Here is a 19,759-nt window from a genome sequence, read left to right as displayed (position 1 = left end):
GGCAGAGGCTTTAACCCACTGAGCCACCCAGGCACCCCTGGATAGCAGTTCTTTATCAGATATGTCTTTTGCAAATATCTTCTCTTAATCTGTTACTGTGAATTTTTTTTAGCAGAAAAAGGCATGTTATAATGTTTAATCAGTAGCTGATACTTCTCTTTGGGAACAGGGACTTTACCTCATTTTTGTGTTTGTAGGCCCAGCACAGAGCACGATGTACAAGAAATGCTCATTAAATATGCAGTAAATGAATAAAAACAATTAATTTGCTTAATCCTGATTACCCTTCTTAACAAAAACAGTCTCTTTTTAGATATATATTTTCCTCTCAAATTGACAGAAATCTTAACAGTAGAAGGGAAAAAACATAAATTTACTCACAACCATCTAACATTTGGCTGAATTCGGCTTGTTTATATTCTCACTGTAAAACACAACCTTCCTGAAAATGAAAGGCAGCACCTGAATTAAAGCATTCTGTCTATCCGCCCCCCCCCGCCCGCCCCCCCGCAAATATATCTCTTCAGGAAACTTGATCTTTCGTAATCTGGTGTTATTTCCTCAATGCCTGCAGATGGGACTGAGGTAACTAGAGAGTAGGACTAACCCAGCATGCGTGGTCAGAGAGTTCAAGTCCCTGGCCGGTGAGGGTCGTTCCTTTCATTGGCTAGGGGAGAGCAAGCGGGAGGAGGAGGAGACGGCGCATGCTCCTGGGTCCCGGGATACATTTTTTGCCAAGCCATTTAAAGACGCTCTAGAAAGGGGGTCAGGGTACACCTGTTTCCTACAAAGCTGGTCGACACTTTGTAGGAGGTGCAAGCAAGGAAACGGGGATGGATTTAAAAAAAAAAAAAATAGGGAAGATGTGCGTGTGCATAATCTCAGGGGGAAAAGGGCACCTGGCTGGCTCAGTCAGTAGAGCGTGGACTCTTGACCTCAGGGCTGTGAGTTTGAGAACCGCATGGAGTGTACAGATGACTTTAAAAAAACAAAAACAAAAACAAAAACTCAGGGGAGAAAAATGCAAGCATTCTTGGCTTAGGACTAGTAACAACAAACCAGTGCGACAGAAGAGAGGAAAGCTTTCTCTAGAATATTTCCACATTAATATCACATGGTCGGGGGCTGTGGGGAGTGACTTGATTCAGTGGTGCTGTGCCATGTTTTTAGAAGAAATTACTTAATTTTTTCAAGATTTTATTTCCTTATTTGAGAGAAAGAGACCAAGCGCGAGTAGGGAGAAGGAGCAGAGGGAGAGGAACAAGCAGACTCCACGCTGCGTGGGAGCCCACCAGCTCTGACAGGGCTCCGTCCCAGGACCCAGAGATCATGACTTGAGCCATGATCTAAACATAATCTTTCACAGTTAAGATCACACACTTAACCGTGTGAGCCACCCGGGTGCCCCTACTGCTGTATCATTTTAACAGCAGAGTCTGGCGGGAATGTGGTAGCCGAGAAAGAGAAATTTTCTCTTGTAATTGTTACATCCATTCAAGGCAGTTTTCCGCCACCTGGGCACTATGAGCTTTTTGCACCAGACAATCCTTTGTTACAGGGGCGGAAGCCGTCCTGTGTATTGTCGGATGTTCCGCAGCCTTGCTGGTCCTCGGGCACTGCATGCCAGTAGCACCCACTTCCCATCGAGTTGTGACAACCCCAGATACTTCTAGATCCTGCCACGTGTCCTCTGGGGAGCAAAGTCATCCCTGCGTGCGAGCCACTCATTTATAGGAAGAATTCAATTTCCAGCACAGTGCCTGGGCAAAGTGTCTCCTATCTAAAAATTCAACGAGTAGGTATTAGATTTGAGTTAATGGTGAACCAAAAAAACTCAACGGTCGCCGCCAATAGATGGGTGTGAAGATGACTGGATGGATGTAGGATGTCTCCGTAGGTAGGTGTTATTTCTCTTAGGAATCAGCCAGTATGTAGAAATACACATCATCTAAACTACTTTCTTTCTAGCCAATCACAGGAGGTGAAAGGATCCTTGTGGGAGGGCAGAACAAGTAGTCTACCATTAGATCGTAATAACCAAGAAAAAAAAAATGGTGGTGCCTATCAAAAATATGACAGGCTTCCAGAAATCTGTGGAAACTAGTTATATGAATGACCCTCAAATACTAGAACTGCTTCAGAAGTAAGTGAAGAGGTTGATAAAGATGCAGAGGTCTCGGTGGCGCCTGGCTGGCTCTGTCCGTGGAGCATGTAACTCTTGATCTTGGGTTTGTGAGTTCGAGCCCCTGTTGGGTGTAGAAATTACTTAAAAAAATAAAATTTTATGGGCACCTGGGTGGCTCAGTGGGTTAAGCCTCTGCCTTTGGCTCAGGTCACGATCTCAGGGTCCTGGGATCAAGTCCCGCATCAGGCTCTCAGCTCAGCGGGGAGCCTGCTTCCTCCTCTCTCTCTGCCTGCCCCTCTGCTTACTCGTGATCTCTCTTGTATTTTCTTCTGTAACTGTCTCTATCTTTCCTTATGAATCATAAGTTCTCTGAGGGCAGTCCTCCTGTCTTGTTTTTCTATACATCAGTACTTGTCAGTTTCCTGTAAGTTCCAAATGATAGAAACACAAAGTAAATTAACTTAAACAGTGAAAAGTGATGTTCTGGCTCCAGTAAGCAGACCACAAGTGTGGACAGGGCATCATGCATGAATGGACCCACGCAGGAGTGGCTTGTGACTCATACATAATAGGCCTCTGCAATTTATAAGGCTCTGTCTGGAACTTCATGCCCTGCTCCGCTGGGACCATGACTGTTGGCCACTTCCAAGTCAACAGTCCCACGGTTCCTGACAAGTGAGCCAAGAGAGGCTCCTCTCTTCAGCTTCTACAGAAACACCCTGGAGAAAGTTCCTGATTGGTTGGGCTTGGATGACGTGCCCGTCCTGGAGTCAGTCACTATGGGCAGGAGTATCACAATTGGCCCATCCCAGGCTGTGGGTCATCTTCTGTGTTTAGAGAGATGGCTATGTTAAAAGAAAAATTCACAAAGGAAGAGGGCCACCCTGTTCTCTCAAGGACTTCTTCTCAGGCTCTTAGTGGAGTGGTGGGTAAACGGTGGTCACTGCAAATAGCTAGGGGACTAATAACCACAAATTCGTGTGTCACTGGTCACAAATGAGCACACACCCCACAGGGCACACATGCCATGCTCTTTCCAAAACTCTGTGCAGATACCATGAGGAGACTTCCAGCACCAATATTTTATCAATTTTAATTATTTTAAGAGAGAGAGAGAGAGAGAAGACAGAGGAAGAGCACAGAGCCCCACTCGGGGCTTGATCTCATGACCCTGAGATCATGACCTGAGCCTAACTAAGCCAAGAGTCAGTGGCTTAACCAACGAAGCCACTCAGGCGGCCCCAGCACCAGTATTTTAGAGCCGGGAACCTTTTTCTCTCAACCCTTCTGCTCCCATGCCCAGTCTTGATGATTGCCAGATAGCGAGGACCTGCCCCCCACAGAGAACGTAGCAGGGAGAAAATTCCACATACCAGCTTGCACACGTAACTGTTTGCAACACCGAGCAGCCCAGGCTTCGGTCATGAGCATTCGTCTTCCTGCTTTGGGGCTGAGGATTCTCTTTTGAGCCACTAAGCACCCCAGTGTTTCTCCATGGCACAGTCAAGCTGGTTCCATCGCCAGCGTGGAAAAGACGGGGTGGGGGGGGGGCAGCGATCACCATGGAACTTGAGTGACTTGGGGGGTTGAGGGGGTACGGGGACATGGGTTGGACATAACAAAGTTCCAGGGAACATCAGTCCTACAGCTTGCCTACCCTTGTGCCAGTTGTAAGGGAGGCAAGGAAGGGAGTAAGCTACCCCTCCTTTTTTCCCTCTTGCTTCCACCAGCTAGTAAATAACACTATAAATAGCGACGGGCTAGAAGCTAAAAGTGCTTGGTCTAGCCCAGACAACTATGCCGAATTTATTAGCCAAGCATGGCTCGTGGCAGTTCTAAGACACTTTCAACAGTGGAAGCTCAGAGTCGTTAAGAGGAGTTTTGGTCTGTTGATTTACTCTATACACAAATCGCGTATACATTTTTTTCATTGAAAGAATGGTTATTATTCACTTTAAATGAGGCGTGTGAGTGTTGGTTTCTCCTTCGCTGGAATGCCAGTACCGGTTAAGCAAGAGGGGATTAATACCTCTGCTGATGTGGAGATCACCTTTGACATGAGAAGTGACTCCAGTAAGGGCTTCTCCATACCTCCATGGAAAGCAAACTGAAGAAATCAAAAGAATAAGAACAGTTGAGGCTCATCTTCTTTCCCCTTTGTGTTCTTTTCCTACGGCCATTGTAACAAATCACAAATGAGCCGTTCACACCACCCATAGTCCCTAAAGTTCTGGAAACCAGCGGTCTGCGATCAGTTTCACGCAGCTCAAGTCAAGGTGTGTCTTGGGCTGTCTCTTCTGTGTCTCTAGAGCAGAATCTCTCCCTTTTCTGCCTTGGCTGGATTCCTGGCATTCCTGGGCTGAAGACTCCCTTCCTCCACTTTCCCAAAGCCAGAGAGAAATTTCTTCAGATCTCGTCTTCTGTCATCACGTGACCTTCTCTCTGACCGACTTCTCCTGAGTCCCTCCTCACCAAGTCTACTCCTGATAATCTGCGATCATCTCCTGACCTCAAAGCCTTTAATTGAATCACACCTGCAAAGTCCTTTTTAGTGAAAGGTAACATCCTTATAGGTTCTGCGCTTTAGGATGAGGGCGTCTTTGGGGGTCATTGGTCATTATCCATCCTACCACTCCTTTTTACTACATTGACAATATAAATTGAGAGAGAAATTATAAATCAAGAGATGTTTAGATTAGTAAAAAAAAATATATATATATGTGATTGAAAATGTGTCGCAGATCAGGCACTCCTTGCTTAGCTCTAAAATTTTTCCCTTAAAATTTTGTTGCCTAAAAAACACACTAGAAAGTTTTTGTTTTGTTTTATTTTTAAGGATTTTATTTATTTGTTTGAGAGAGAGAGAGAGAGCAGGGGGGCAGAGTCAGGGCGGGGTGGGGGGAAGGGTGAGGGGCAAAGAAAGAGAGAAAAGCAGGTTCCGCTCTGAGCAGGGAGCCCAGGGACTGGGGCTCAATCCCCAGGACTCCAGGATCATGACCTGAGCCAAAGGCAGACACTCAACTGACTGAGCCACCCAGGCACCCCTACACTAGAAAATTTAGAAGGTTTTTGGAGGTATAATGTACATGTAATGAAGTCTGTATACTCTCAAGATAGCTGAATTCATTGTTGTATATGCATTTGTATGCCCAGAAACTGTACCCAGACCAAGACAGAGAACATTTCTAGTCTGACGGAGGTCTCGTGCTTGTCAGTCAGTAACCGCCTTCACACCTCTGTTGTAATGGCTCCTACCCAGGTTAGTTTTTGTCGGTCCTTGAACATACAGACATATGAGCTCTTTTATATTTAGCTTCCTTCGCTCGGTGTGACGTCTGTGAACTCTCTCCATATCACTTGCAGGCAACAGCAGCTTGTAGCTTGTAGCTGCTGCTTTTAATTACTGTGTAGGATTCCACTGCACGAATACCTAACCATTGATCAATCTGCTGTTGATGGATATTGGGTTTGCTTCCACTTTGGAGCCATTAGGAATAAATCTGCTATGATGTATTTGCTGAACATTAGAAGAAGTTGTTGATAGTGCAAAAAAAAAAAAAAAAGGAAGAAGAAGAAAAGAAGAAAGAAATCACATTCTCAGGCACTTCGGCATTTGAAATCTCACAGACTTTGAAATTTGGGTCATCCATTAAAATATGGATCAAACAGGGGCACCTGGGTAGCTCAGTGGGTTAAGCCTCTGCCTTTGGCTCAGGTCATGATCTCAGGGTCCTGGGATCAAGTCCTGCATCGGGCTCTCTGCTCAGCAGGGAGCTTGCTTCCCTGCTCGTTCTCTGCCTGCCTCTCTGTCTACTTGTGATCTCTGTCTGTCAAATAAATAAAAAAAATCTTAAAAAAAAAAAAGATATGGATCACACAGGCGGGCCTGCGTCTTCCCCACCCCAGCGAGTGTCAGTTATTTGACCTCTGCACTCCCATGTCCGTATTTGTTACTCTCTCACCTCCTCACCGGACAACATGACAGTGAGCAACTCCAGAAACTTCGGTATATACTTCCATGTAAACATGTATATATGCTTGTATTTGTTTATATAGAAGGAATTCTACTCCACGAAGTGTTCTGTACCTTGTTCTTTTTACTTGTTGGTAAGTTTGTATACGTTTTGATCACAGTGTGCGTCATTGCTTTTAAGGGTTATATAGCATATGGATAAAATAGAATTTGTTTAAAGAGCCTCTCCTGTTAAAGGACGTTTAGGTTGTTTCCAGTCTTTTCCTATAGGAGATAATGCTTCAGTAAATACTTTTGTATATTTTGGTAATCGGTTTAAGACATATCCACAGGACTTCTAGCAATATGGCTATAGGTTTAACAGTATGTACTTTTTAAAAAAAGATCTAATCTGCTAGGTGGAAAAACTGATGACTTGACTGGGATTTCATTATGAGTGAGACTTAGGTTTCTTTTACTTTATGCTTCTGTTAACTCTTTTTTTAGAACTTTTAACTATTTTTTAATTTGATTGCTTTATACTCAATTTTCGATTTATGAAATCTAGTTTTGAGATAGCCTTCAATTCCTATTCATTAAGATTATTTTGTTTCAGGGGACCTGGGTGGGTCAGTGGGTTAAGCCTTTGCCTTCAGCTCATGATCTCAGGGTCCTGGGGTCAAGCCCCACATGGGGCTCTCTGCTTGGCGGGGAGCCTGCTTCCCCCGCTCTCTGTGCCTGCCTCTCTGCCTACTTGTGATTTCTGTCTGTCAAATAAATAAAATCTTAAAAAAAAAACAAAAACTTTAAAAAAAAGAGACTATTTTGTTTCATAAAAACAAAGTACAGGTTTAGCGGTAAGGATATTTGTCGCAGCATCGTTGACGTTTGAAATAATCTCAATACCCGAATAAAGGAGAACAGCTGCAGAAATTCATTCATCCACATGATGAAACATTCAACAGTCATTAATGTGGTGGTGTGGCCCACAGCTTTCAAAATGTGCTGCCCAGTCCAGTAGCATCAGCATCAACTTGTTGGAAACTCAAATTTTTGCACCCCCAGCTGCCCAATCTCCATATTCTCCCCCTCTCCCCCCAGGACTGCTGAACTTGAGGATAGGGTATGGATGGAGACCAACAGCCTGTCTGTACCCAGCTCTTCTACTGATTCTGAGGCATGCTCACAGTAGACAAGCATTTATTCGTGTGACAGGACGTCCACAGTATAAGTCAAACAAATGCAGATTACAAAGGAGTATATACAGTACAATCTCAGTTTTGAGATATTCACACATATATATGAATGAATGTATATATGAATATTCACGCATATATATGAATGTAAAGATTAACATTAAAATGTTGACAGTGGTTATCACTGGGTGGGGACATTACAAATGACTTCATTTAAATATGTATTTTAAAGATTTTATTTATTTGATTTTTTGATTTATTTTATTTTATTATTAAATAAATAATTATTAAATTAAATTATTAAATAAATAAATAATATTAAATATTATTTTATTTATTTTATTATTAAAGATTTTTATTTATTTGAGAGATACAGCAAGCAAGGGGAAGAAGCAGACTCTGCTGAGCGTGGAGCCCGATGCCGGGCTCAAGTCTCACAACCCTGGGATCATGATCTGAGCTGAAATCAAGAGTCAGATGCACTTAACTGACTGAGCCCCCAGGTGCCCCTAAAAATATTTTATTTGGACTCTCAAACATTCTACAGTGAACACATATTACTTATGTAATTTTAAGAAAGAACAAAATAAATGTTCTCTGTTTGGAAAGATTTGGCAGATCAGAAGGACCAATCTGTGCCCCTGAGTTTCACTCCCCCTCTTGGGGGATCTCCTCATTACTGCACTCTCAACCAACGGGTACCCCGAGAGCACCATTTTCCTTCTAAATCTCTCGAGCAGATAGAAACAAAATTGTCTTTCTTGCTCTCCCTTAGTATGACTGGAATTTTCAAAAACACCCTGATAACCGAAGACGAATTGGCCAGAAAATAGAAATAAACATTTCAGTAGATGGTTTCAGAGCCTAGCACCGCTATCCACTCTTTTTTTCCATTTCATGTTTGGCAGAAGAGGTCTCTCTATCCTGGCTGTTGGAGCTGGATCGCTCCACAAACCCTCCTCATCCAGATTTCTTCTGAGGCTATAGTCCTAACTTCACGTCCAAGGTTAGGTTCCCTCCCAAGTTGCTGCTGGGACTGGTGTCAGACGTAATAGATGCACTCACTCATCATGCGTGACTCTGACTTTAAGGGTGTCTGAGCCAATGTTGACTCGATGCCAAAACACGCAATTTCTCTGTAACAGATGTAACTTCATAGTCCCATCGGTCCACAAAAATCAGGGGTACAAAAATAAAACTTCTGTTTGAAGTAAGTCAGTTTTGTGTACAGCTCTTATTTCCATTTGAAAGAAACATTTAATTTTGTTAATTTTGTTAAGAAAGTTTAAATTCTGTGAGTAGCCTATGGATTTTTCTGGATTCTTAAATAGCTATCCCATTAGGGATATGCCTTTTTCCACAGGTTTTTTTCTTCCTAATCTCCTTCCCTCTCAGTTGGTTCTAAGTTCATGGACTCTTATGCCACTGCCAATAATTGGGAATGAAGAAGTCGTCAGCTCACTTCTGGGTCTTGCCCTCTCAGTCCTCGGCTGGCCTTCAGCCCCCAGTGTTTCTCTAGCATTTGTGTGTGATCGCCAGGGTGTTCTAAGTGCGGATCATGGCATTGGGGCCCATGGAGATGCCACCATGTTGCCGGGGCTATGATTTACTTTAAAATACTTCAGCATAGTGGGACATGTGGGTGGCTCGGTTGGTTAAGCATCTGCCTTCGGCTCAGGTCATGATCCTAGGGTCCTGGGATCGAGCCCTGCATTGGGCTTTCTGCTCAGGGGAGGGTCTGCTTCTCCCTATGTGCTCTCTCTCAGATGAATAAATAAAATCTCTAATAAAAAAATAAAAAAATATAAAATAAAGGGCACCCGGGTGGCTCCGTGGGTTGAGCCTCTGCCTTTGGCTCGGGTCGTGATCTCAGGGTCCTGGGATCAAGTTCCGCATCGAGCTCTTTTCTCAGAGGGGAGCCTGCCTCTCCCTGCCTCCACCTGCCTCTCTGCCTGTCAAATAAATAAAATCTTTAAAAAAAAATATATGTATATATATAATTAAATTAAATTGAATTAAACTAAATTAAATACTTCAGCATACACACTGTGCCATTTTGTATCCACTTTCCAGATTAAGCCAAAACCTAGGAGGTAATCCAGAAGGCACAGGCAAGGCGTGATCAACTAGGATTAAATCAGAAACAATTACAGTCCACAGGTGGCTTTATCAAAGCAGCATTTTGCTAATTAGCACAGGGAATGTCAGAAAGGGACTTTATTGGAGAAACTAGTAATTTAGTTTATTAATAAACTGAATTATTTAGCAGGACGATTCTTAGAAATGAGACCTCATTGGGGATGTTAAAGGGATTCAAAATAAGAGAGCTGAAAATACCTTCAAGAGACCCCTCATATCTACAGAGCGTAAGAATTTAGGAAAACCTAAAATTTGTCTTGATCCCTGGGTAGTTGCTCAACTATCCCTCTCTCACATAGCAAGATTTCTGAGTGAGAGCAGCGCGGAGCCGTAGACCCTGGAGTCAGCGGCTTGTGAACATTTCCCGCAGTGTGCGATTGAGTCCCCCGGAGGGGTACAGAGCTAGAATTTCATTGAGCTCACTGGACAGTATCCACTCGCTGATGACCGCCAGCACACATGGGTGTCATAAACGTCTATCTGAGGGGGCGGAGCTTGGCCCGTGATTGCTTTCTGTGACCTGACAGTTTATAAGGGTGTAGTTAAATCTCACTTTCTCAAACTTCTTTACTGGCTACTATTTTCCAGCGAAGACAGCCTGAAAGTTGGATATGACCAAACTGGCTGAAGTTAGTTCACAAGGAGATGCTCCTTCCCCAATTCCCAATAAGGACGGGGAGTCCTCACTCTTCTGATGGGCCTTTCATCTTGGCCTAGGATCCCCGGGTGAGGTCTCCTTCTCTTTCATGCATCACTCAAAGACCACTACAGTCATCCGCATGCCGCTCCTGAACCTTGAAATATTTGGCTTGGAGCCTGGTAGGAAGGGAGTTGCTGTAACTTCTGTGGCACAAAAAATTGAATGTGGGAAATCATATCAGCTAATATCACATGTCATCCCTAATACCTTTTTGTTGTTGATGATTTTATTTATTTATTTAGAGGGCTTGCAAGCAGGGGGAGGGGCAGAGTTGGAGGGAGAGAGAATCTCAAGCAGACTCCACGCTGAGTGTGGAGCCTGACCCGGGGATCCATCTCATGACCCTGAGACCATGACTGGAGCCGAAATCAAGAGTGGAACGCTCAACCCACTCAGCCACCCAGGCACCCCTAGTCCCTGATACCATTAACATCTACACAGACGTTAAATACTTATAATAATAAGGGACCAAGTTCCCTCAATCACATTACCCAATGGTTAAAATAAATCTATTTCTGTGGGGTTATGGATAGCTTAGGTTTAAAAAAATCCTTCTTGCCCCCTACTCTCTATCGTGCAGGACATTCAGCCTTCCTTACCCTAATAGTTAAAAACCAACCAACCAAATTAAGTGCCACTAAAGGGAAAGTCCTGGCTTGGGAAGGGCTGCATCCATTCCTTCCAAGCTGTTTCAGGGTCTCCAGGGAGAATGCATGCTGCTTTGATGGCTGGGGAGGGAGGCAAGTGGTCAAGGGGTCAGAGCCGCTTCAGCTGCCTGAGAATGTGTCCCCAACACCGCCAGCTTCCCCAGGCCGCAGGGCAGGGATAGCTAGAGCATGCATCATTAGTAAGAGCATTTCCAGCAATCTCAGACTATTGATTCGTCTTCGCCCTGCTTTCTTGAGCCATTTCTTGGAAGATATCCAAAGCTACTCCCACACTTGAGTTCAACATCCAGCAGGATATTTACCCTGTTTCTTTGCTGTGGGTCTAGAACCATCAATTGTACATCTTTCGTTACAGATCATGGATCAAAATTAAAATAAGTGCCAAAAAGAAGATGTATTAGAGATAATATTGGTAAAGGTTTGTTTCCTAGATGTGTCTATGTTTGCTTTTGAAATATTTGAAAGTCGACATTTATTTTTGAAATATTTGGCTTTGACTATATATAGAAGAAAATATAAAAATAATGTAATAAATATAATAATATAGTAAATGTACAAAAATACATATACATATATTTATATATGTATAAATATAAATAAATATATATAATAAACAAATATCAGTGTTGTAGGGTCAGCACTAAAAGTAGGTATAAATGTTCTTTTTTTAATTAAAAAATTTATTATTGTTATTTTTAGTATAGTAAACACATGGTATGTGTATATTTTCATAAAGGGATGGAAACTTTGGGGGAAAATGTCTCTGGATGCCTAGGACAAGAGACAAGAACAAAGGGGGAGGGGCCGGCAGGTGACCATTGTTTCCTTGCGCAGGCGCAGAGACGACTAACGAACCGGAGTTGCTCATTTACAGCAAGGCTTGGAGGCGGCTGGGGTGTCAGCCACGCTGTTTGGTCACCTCAGGGGGTGAAGAGTCAGGGACTGGACAGAAAAGCGGAAGGAGAGGCCAGTGGAACACCGTCACATTGGTGTGACGTTTCCTGATGTGGCTTCTTGGCCCTGGAATTAATAATGGGGTAGCACTAGCAAATCCAGCCCCGTGACCCAGCAAGTGGAAAGGGGCTCCAGAAACAGCCGTGGAAACTTGGAGATGGGCGCTGAGATCCCGCAGCCGGCGAAGTCAGTGAGCATTATCAGTGCTAATGTAACTAAGGACATTAAGATCATGTTTTCTTAGGTCTCGGAGCCAACATATTTAGTAACCACCGGGCGGTTAGGACTTTGGCGGGCCCTCAGCCCTTTTGCCACCTTCCTCCAGAAAAAAAAATATTAAAAATGACATTATACAACTTCGTGAGTGTAAAGGTGAAGATAATTAAGCTGGATTCTTTATAATATGTTCATTTTTTTCCTTCTGATTTTGAAAGAAATAAAAATTAAATCATTTGTGTGGTTTTCTAAAATATTATGGGGCCCAGGCACTTTGCCCACTGTGACTAATGGATGCGTTGTCCTCTGGTTTTTTCCAGCAGCTTCTCTCTTCCCTCACTCACGGCCCCTCCTGACTACACTGGTTTCTATCCAAATCGGCCGCTTCACTAAGACTGGAGCACTTCCTGCAAGTTGGCTAGGTTTAGTCATTTGCCAGATAATTTAATGACGGCCTCTTTTAATTGAACTATCAAATTGTTTTCTACAATCGATTTGCCACTTTGAAAAGAAAGATACCAACTATACACTCAAAACAAGTTTTCTTACAAGTAGGAAGCTATGGGGCGCCTGGGTGGCTCAGTGGTTTAAGCCGCTGCCTTCGGCTCAGGTCATGATCTCAGGGTCCTGGGATCGAGTCCCGCATCGGGCTCTCTGCTCGGCAGGGAGCCTGCTTCCCTCTCACTCTCTCTGCCTGCCTCTCTGCCTACATGTATCTCTCTCTGTCAAATAAATAAATAAAATCTTTAAAAAAAAAAAAAAAAAGTAGGAAGCTATGGTTTTCTAGAAGTTCCCGTGCACCCACGCTAAGGATTTTAAAAATTTGTTTCCCAAATCCCAAACCCAGGTTGTTTGTGTGGGATTCAGGACCCGGGAGCTCAGTCCTGTGGGCTGTTATATTCAGAAAACACCGAAGTCAACAGAGTCAACCTAATCCTCCCACCAGTGTCCCCCCAACCCCCACCCTGGGGGCACCAGTTCCTCCTAGATCAGGAGCTGCTGCCGGAATGTGGGTTTTCAGATAAAAAATGAAGGAAAATAAAAACCCACCAGGTTTTCAGAAAAGAACATTTCCCCTAGATTCTGTTTGTCCTCTGGTCTCTCCATGTCATTCGCATTATAGGAGGAAAACATTAGTGAATAGGGCTGATTTCTTTACGAGAGGGGGAACATCAATCCACTCCTGGCCAAGTGAAGAAAATGAAAGAGGAATATTCTTACACTCACCTAGAAATGTCAGCTAGGAGTCAGAAGGAAACCACTGTCGTAAAATCAGTCCCTAGGCCATCTAGGAGATGGATGCTAGGGCTGAAGCAGCGTGCATTGGCGCCAGGTGGGAATCTTCTAGCAAAGCTGAGCTCCTATCCTGTCAGTCAGCTGCCTGATCCTTTGAAAGGCATTACACGGAGGAGGCCCTGCCTGCCTGGTCTCTTGCCTTTCTCTCTCCAGCTTCATTTCCTGGCCCACCTGTGGCAGTCACACAGGACTTTGGCACCCGATGGCCTTCACCCTTGTCGCCCCCCACTGCATGGAGGGGAGAAGATCTGATGGAGAGATTCTGACATAGCATTTTCTTTTCAGCATGGTGAAATACACACGGCGTAGAATGTACCATTTTAACTCACATTAGGTGCATAATTTGGTGGCATTAAGTACATTCACAGTGTTATGCTTGACATAACCTTTTAATGCAGAGGAGTTTTTAAAAAATGTTTATTTATTTGAGAGAGAGGGAGCGAGAGAGAGAGTACAAGTGCGGTGAGAGGCAGAGGGAGAGGAAGACTCCCCATTGATCAGGGAGCCTGATGCGGGGCTCGATCCCAGGACTCTGGGATCATGACCTGAGCCACCTAGGTGCCCCTGATGCAGGGGACATTTTGAGGTAACCTACTTGAAACTCTAATTTTCCCCCAATGTTTTTATTTTTTAAAATTTCCAAAGAACAGGGCGATGAACAGCCATTCACCTAGTTTCACCACTGGTTCATATTTTCCTTCGTTTCTTGCTCTCTCCCACTGTGTATACTAGTCTGGTTTTGCTGAAGCATTTGAGATTAAGTTACAGATACTAACCACCCGGAGTTCGCATAGACCCCACAAGCAGAGGAGACAGTCCCCAACAAAACTGCCTTCACTTCAAATGTCAGCTGTAAATTCAAGGGATCCCCAAGCCACCCACACTTTGACCAACTGGCTGTAAATTCAGGGGTTCATAAGACCCCCGTAAGTTCAATAATTCGCTCTAATATCTCACAGAACTCAGAAAAGTGCTGTCGTCAGGAAGGAAAAATAATTTTCCTTCTACCCTTCTAGGTTCTTGGCCAAGACCCTCCTTTCCTCCCACACACACATAATAAAAGGTTAACAAAAAAAATAGCAGATGTTTAATGACATGTGTACCTCCTGTATACACAGGAGAGACCCAGAATTAAGTAATTCTCCAAAATGGCCCAACCCACCATCTTAACCATTATCAGTAGCTAAAGAACAAATGAAGATGGAGGAAGTGGGGGTACCAGCTATGGGGGGTTATCAAGCAAACCACGGGAAACAACGATTAAGGTTGTTAAGGAGATCTAAGTCTCTGCCTTCTCCCTTGGTAAGGGTTTCTAGAGATTTAGTCATCCTTCTCCTCTGGTAGAGAGGGGGCTGCCCTTACAAATGGAGATTTCCTTTGTACATATAAGCATCTCTTACAAAAGGGTAACTGCTACTTGGTTTTCAGAGATTCTCCCAAGTCTGTGTTTTTAAGAAAGTAACCAGCTCAGTATAATCCTTAAGCCAAAGAGGCATATTTTGAGATGGAAAATTCTGCTCCCCTTCACTATCCTTGTTACTATAATTTCATTATAAAGGATACAACATAGGGACAGGTAAACGAGGAGACCTGTAGGGTGAGGGCTGGTCTTGAATGCAGGGCTTCTGTGCCCTGTCCTGGGACATTAGTGGGTTCACCAGCCAGGAAAGGTCACTGAAGTTCAGTGTCGAGATTTTTTGGTTGGAGTTTCATTATGTAGCCATGCTTGATTGAACTGTTGGCCACAGGATTAAACTCAGTCTCCAGCCCTCTTGCCTACCCCAGAAAATGGGCTGCCTCAACGTCTTGATCCTCTAATCATGTGGTTGGTCTTTCTGGTAACCAGCCCCCATCCTGAAGCTATACAGGAACCCATCACAAGTCACCTTGTTAGTGTAAACTCAGGTGTGATCCAAGGGGTTCTTAAGTATCAAGGACACCTCTGTCACTCTGGAAAAGTCAAGGGCTTTCATTGCTCTATGCCAGCAACCAGGGACCAAGACCAGACAGATGCTTTATTCTGCAACAGCCACCTAGGTTATTTTGTTTATTAGATCATGAGGCACATAGTGTCCATTTGTCCTATCATTTCTGATAACAAATTTGGTAATGTTTGCCGTGTTTCTTTTTTGTAAAGGTATTTTAGCCTGTGTAATTAACAAGTAATATTATGTATGATAGTCTAAGTATCCAATTTCTCCACAACTTTTCATTCAAAAGTTTTAACATTTATTGATAATTATTGGCTGAACCAGCTATTGAAAAATGGTTATTTCCTCATTCAGCAGTATTATTTACATTCATTGGCATTTTTCGGTAAAAAAGAGCCTTCTCCTTGTCCTCTCCAACTCCATATATGTTTTAAAATAATGTGTCATTATGAACTCATAGGTTCTGTAACTCTTATTTTTATTTTTATGCTCAAATTATCCCACGTTTGACCAGTGAGAGCCCCTTCAAGCTGGTGTTTTTTTGTTTTTTGACTGTTTTTTTTTTGAGAGAGAGAGAATGCACACACAGCAGGGTTGAGGGCAGAGAGTGAGAGAAAGAATCTTAGGCAGATTCCATGTTCACTTGGAGCCCAAGGCAGGGCTCGATCTAATGACCCTGAGATCATGACATCATGACCTGAGCCAAGATCAAAAGTCGGATCCCTAATCAACTGAGCCACCCAGGTGCCCCTCTGGTTGTCCCATTTTGAGCATTTACTTACTTTCTGGCCCAACATGATCTTGATGTGGTTGTGATGATTTGGGGTTACCATAAGCAGCCTATCAAATAACTAAAACAACCATTATTGTCACATAGTAGGTGAGAGAGGTGGTCTTTCTTTCTCCCTGAGACCTTCTGCATCGTTGACCTCATCCTGGAGGTCCCACATAGGTGGGCATGCGGACGGGGTAGGGGAAGAATGAGTAGGCCATCAGACCCCAACAAAGAGATCACAAATAGAGGAAAACAAGGTCAGCACACTTGCTGACCCCGAAAGGGCAGCTGCACGGAGCTCCCTAGCTTTGTGGGCCGCACATCAATCAAACAACTATATTTGTGTCTTTAAAAATGGCAATCACTTTCCATTAGTAAACCTTAAAAACGTGTACTTCTTATTGTAGCCTTCCTTATTTTGATGTGTAATAAATATGTATTTAGTACCCCTGGGAGCTTTACAGGGTTACAAAGGAGAGAAGGAAATTTTGGCTAAAAACAATTCCTTATTCTACTAAGAATTGTCAGTCAAATGTGTAGGGATTTTTTTTTAACGGAGTAATGATTACACTAAAATTGTCTATAAACTTCTATGATAGATTTTTCTGAACGACAAGTAACATAGTTTTAGAAGCTGAATTGGTTCTAATAGAACCTACAAATTTTTTAAAAAGCTAAGTACTATATATTCATTCATGAACAATTTGAATAATACAGCTGAAAATGAAAGTCTCCAATAATTTGAATTTCTAGGTAGAAAATTATACAAGCCAGGCACACAGAGATGGAGGGGAACAGAATTTCTCAGCCTTCACACTAAGGGTATTGGGTGCTGGGCAATCCTTTGTTATAGGGGGTGAGTGGGGGACCCCAGGAGGGGCACCATAGGATGTTTAACACCATCACTGGTCTCCACCCTCTAGATTCCAGTAGCAAACCCCCCTTCAGTGGTGAGCACAAAAAATATTTCCAGACTTTGCCAAATGTCCCCCGAGGGGCAAAACTGTCCCTGACTGAGAACAACAGGGTTGGGGTAGAGAAGCTCTATTGCATAGTTAACTGGTAATAAAAACAGTAATTTTAAAATCTACACATTTTTGTCAAAACAGAAGTTTCAAAATATTCCCTTAATAAAAAGAACCCTATCAAGGTGACCGCCTCAAAATGTCTGCTCTAGCCTGGTCACTGGTATTTTAGGTCACCTGTAACAAAATAACTTTTGTTTTTCCCCCTCTCCCACTGAGTTTATCTTACTGAAGTATTGTAATGAGCTCTTAAACCCGCAACCCCTTGCCTTGATGACTCCTGCCTCAAATCTCCATCTAAATGCCACTTCCTGGGGCATTCTCAATTCTCACTGATTCCCATACTCCTATTATATGTTCCCATAACATCCTGTTCTTTCTCTTGCTTATTACACTCTCACATTTGGAATGATCTGTTCGAGGTCTATCTAGCCTAACGGACTGTGAGCTCAGCAAGGACAGTGCTGAGGCTGATTACGAAGTCTTATAGAGTCTGATATTAAAGTATTCGTCAAAGAAATATTTTGAGATTAATTTTCTCTTTGGCTCCAAAATTTCTTCCAATCCATAAACTCAGTCTAATGCACCCTTTTGATTCTAAAAGTGAAGCAATTTTTCCAGAAAAATCTCTGCCAGACTTCCCTCAGGTCTCATGCACTTGAATGGGTCACTCAGCCTGAAATAGGTCATTGCCCAGAGGAGCAGAGTTGGCATGGCAGACAGATTTTAAAGCTTGCCTCATGACCTATTGGTGGGTTGAGAAATCAAATTTAGTGGGTCAGAATCATGTTTAAAAAAAGAAAGAAAATAGAAGAAACAAAGTATAATGAACATTGTAAAGGCGGATATTGTTGTTTTAAGCATTTCTTCAATTTTCTGTAAAAAGTATAGAGAATGTTTATGTGTGTGCTGGGTTGCCAGGTGGAGTTTGTTTTTCTCTGAGTTACAGCCTCAGCAGTTTGTAGTCTCAGATTTAATTCTAAGCTGGGGATAGAGCCACCCTCTTTGACGGTGAGAGACCCGAACAGAATTTAAGTTGTTTTTTTGTGTGGTTTTTTTTTAAGATTGTATTTATTTATTTGACAGACAGAGATCACAAGCAGGCAGAGAGGCAGGCAGAGAGAGAGAGGAGGAAGCAGGCTCCCCACTGAGCAGAGAGCCTGATGTGGGTCTCCATCCCAGGAGGCTGAGATCATGACCGGAGCTGAAGGCAGAGGCTTTAACCCACTGAGCCACCCAGGCGCCCCCTGAATTTAAGTCTTATTAGGAAGAGGGAAAGAGTAGATATTGAATGTTCACAGCAGCAGAAATTGCTACATCTCCTGATACCTTTTTTTCCTTCTTTCATGGTACGTTCTCTGCATTTCCCCACTCCAGTTAATGAAAAACTCCATTTTGTGTAAGTCGAAGGATCACAGATACACATACAAGCATAAATCTTCTATTGTTCAATTAGGAGGAACTACAATACAAAAGAAAAATCACTGGTTCTCTATTGGAGATGGGCAACACAAACAGGAACAATGATCCCTGAAAATAACTGCCAGACTTAGAAAACAAGAAATTAGTTCTGTATTTCCGACAGACCTGAACAGCTAAGTAATCCGACAAAACAGAGAATGTTTGCGCCCATCAACGCAGTCTCCCCACGCTGACAGTACTTAAAACTGTAACATATTATATGAGGTCCCAGCTAATTGATTGTGTAAGCTGTTAGCCCGCAGGTCTGTGAATTTAGTTTGGTGGATTCCCAGAATCAAAACCTTTGAAGATAAGAAAGGAATTTTGTTGTGGAATACTGTTTCTGGGCACTTGCCTTGTTACACCAAGTTCTTAAACCTTCATAGCAACGAATAGACTTAATTTCAGTCAACTTAGAATTCCTAATTTTGGTACGGGAATCGTTCCTAAATGTCAGATAACAAAGACATTTCACAAGCCTTAGAGAGGGCAATTAAAGTTTACAACTGAACGTGGAAGTCAAATTTCTTAAATCCGAGAGTCAGATTTCTTCCATCGAAACCTGTGAGGTTGTGCAAGCCCTTGACACATGCAGACAGTCTTGTTGACTGCAAGGTTTCTGCAACAAAAGCTTCCTTTTTGCTTTGGTTGTTTTCTTTACTGGAAAATTCACAGGACCTACACAACCAGCCCATTGACTCGTATATGTGTAGACTAACCTTCGAGGTACATTCTTTGCATCATACCTGGTTATTAGGAGCCAGTTACATTTTTGGCTGGAGATCAGAGTACTCAATTGGTAGATATAAAGGCATGTTTGTTTCACCTCTGCACCAAAGGATGTTTAAAGTAGGGAGGGGGCATATGGGGAAACCCCAAAACAAAACAACCCACTCTAGGATCTATTTTATAACGTAAAATAAAAATCCCCCTTTTCTCCTTCCAGATTAATCTCGATGCCAACTAACTTTTGGAAACTTACACATAAACATTTACTTAAACTTAAGGTCATGCCGCCCCTTGGAAGAAACCGGGAAATTCCATCTTTGATGGACACCAGTGTTAACCCCGCGTTTGCTGGATTTCATGGTAAATCTAAGAGGGTTTTCAAAAAGTTCAAAGGTCTCAAAATGCAGTGTAAGAAAGCTATAGAAGTATATAGTGTCCGTCTTCTAGATTTCGTCCCTACTCCTGAGAATTCTGAACAACTATGCATTTCCCTGATTAGCTTCTGTCGTATTTTCTGCGCAAACAATTTAAACAACCTCCTCCACTTCATGGTTGCTTTTCTACCCTGGTTGGAGGTGTCCAGTATGGCCTC

This window comes from Meles meles, chromosome 11 (genome assembly GCF_922984935.1).
Source record: "Meles meles chromosome 11, mMelMel3.1 paternal haplotype, whole genome shotgun sequence".
In the NCBI taxonomy this organism is placed as follows: domain Eukaryota; kingdom Metazoa; phylum Chordata; class Mammalia; order Carnivora; family Mustelidae; genus Meles; species Meles meles.
The sequence above is the reverse complement of the archived record's forward strand: the minus strand, read 5'-3'. Positions refer to the sequence as shown.